We start from the raw sequence: 2,598 nt of genomic DNA on the forward strand, positions 1-2,598 counted from the left end.
TTTTTTTTTGTTGCTTGTATTTTCTTCTTAATTAATCAAAACGTGTAATTATTCCCAACAAAAATTGAATTATTCTTATAAATTTGACATAAAATATCTAGAACACAAATGTCAATTATATATATATATATATTGTATAAAAAAAAATTTGTGATTCAAATTTAAGAACTCTATCCAATTTGCTTCTCAATCTTATCATTTTAACTATGCTCAAACCAATGGAAATTATAGTTTAAGTTGTTAGTATATTGTTGTCCCCTTTTTTTCTCTTAACTAATTACATTATTTGTTTTTAATATATATTTTGTAAAATTGAAATTAATCATAGACTAGAATTTAAGTATTTGATTCAACGTTGGATTTATATATACCTCTTTTTACTTAAAAGAGTCAAATTTGAATCTCTCTTCTTCTTAATTAAAAAATAAATAAAAATTATTCAAAAAACTTAATACATTGCAAAAAACACAAAAGGTGAATTACAACCTAACTCGAATCAAACTAATTAGATCCCTTAACTTGTGATGAGATAACAACAAACTATTTTATAATCAATTTATGTTACAACCTATTGGATGAGCATAGATTTATCACTTCCTAATCTTCTATTTAAAATTTAATGTAAGTCAAATTTAATCCGTTAATAAAACGCACTGCCCTTTTTCCACAGTATTAAGCCATATGCATTGAATTTGATAGTAATTGTAACTTTTAATCTCATTAAAAAGGTTTTTTAAATTTTCAATCTCATTCGTAATAACAATTACAATCAACAAAATCTAACTCTAATTAAAATAAATAAATAAATATAATTTATAAATCTTTTTAAAAATTTGATTAATTAAGTAACATTTAAAGACTTTCAGAAGTCACAATTGAAAAACTGGTGAACTCCATGAACAATTATGTGTCCATCATTATAAATATTCCAGTGTGTTATGTTAACATTGTTGATGAATCCATTACCATTAACAAGGACACTGCAATACGAATGGCATGTGAGCAACTCGGAGCCTATTTGGAGGGATCCCCAATCGAAAGCTTCTTTATCAACCTTGGCTGTCACAAACTGGTACTCCAACACCTTCCAATGTTCATCATCGGAGAAAGACTCGTCCGCCGGAGCATATATGGTGATTGTGTTGTTGTTGTATACGATCACACTGGGTCTGGCATGACAAAGGCGACAGCCAAAAATCCAAAACACAATTCTTAATTTGGATTCTTGAAAATAATATTTATTTCACTCTTTTATCTGAATTTACCCATTTTCTCTTTTTTTTTTTAATATTTATTACTGAGCTAGTTTTAAATACAACTAGAACATAACCTGTGCGTGACACATAGGCATCTTTGCACCTCCCTTTCCCTCTTGAAATTTTTTTTCTTTTCGAAAAGAGAGGAAGTAGAATTGTCTGAGAAGCCATGAATATCTCTCTGTCACTATTTCTTCAAGACTGAGCTTTTGTTGGTGTTATTGTTATGTTTTACAAGAGTTTTAAGGAAGAAAAAAACCAAGTCTAGCTCTATTTGTTTTTCTCTTCTTTTTTTTTTTTATGTGTTAAAAAAGAATCAAAAGAAAGAACAAAATCTAACTCTTTTGTGGGTATTTTCAGAATCTACTCTTTTAATTTGATAGAATTGTTTAGAAACATTTTTTATTTTTTAATTTTACTCATGCTTGACAATTTAAGATTTTTTTTTTAGAAACTTGTTACAGCTCTAAAACTCCTTAAAGGCATCCTGTTAGAGTTTTAAAATCTCCCCTTTAAAACTTTACACGTGGCGAAATGAGGAAGCCCCAAGGCTTCCTTTTAATAATGTCATAAATAATAACAATTGACAACTATGATGGACTCGCACCCACGCATGGACTAGCCATGGAAAGAGACCTGGCAAGCAATCTTTATTTATATTTGCAAATTAAGGCCCACTCCTATTGGTTTTCGGGTTAGCCTGCTTTCCCCATGGGGTTGACATCAATTACATGTCAAATTTCTGGCCCCGAAAGAAAGTGTTTGCCTAGGCTTTAGCCAGCCAAAGTATATTTTTCTTTGTAGAGAAATACTGGAATTCATTGTACAATTTACTATCTACAATCTACAAATTTGCCACTACAAAATAATTATTACAACCTAAGATCTAAGTTATACATATGTCAACCCACAAGCATATCTATATATCAATATATCTTCCCATCACCTATATGTTTCTGTCTCTCTTAAAATAATGGGCCTTATCACTTTTGGGGGAGTGCTCATGGACTACTTTTAAGTTGAAACAAGTGTGGACTTCCACTAAGGAATCAGTTCTCCAACTAAGCCAAGTTTGCATTTCTAATACTCAAGGCATCGCATTTTTACACCTACATCACTCTCCGCTTGTCTTCTAAACATGAAACAAACTGTAAATAAGTGTATATTCATCCAAAGCACTTCTCATGTGCAGTGCGGAAATAGGGAAATTCACTGGCAAAAATTCAATGTCAACATTCCTCAGCCAAAAAAAAAATACAGTGTGTATGATTAACAAGTGAGAGCGATGCAGAAACAAATATACAAATAAACATTGACATTCAATTCTACCAATAATCAAGCA

This window comes from Theobroma umbraticum, unplaced genomic scaffold, assembly GCF_002168275.2.
Source record: "Theobroma umbraticum cultivar Fairchild unplaced genomic scaffold, ASM216827v3 scaffold_20.0, whole genome shotgun sequence".
Taxonomy (NCBI): Eukaryota; Viridiplantae; Streptophyta; class Magnoliopsida; order Malvales; family Malvaceae; genus Theobroma; species Theobroma umbraticum.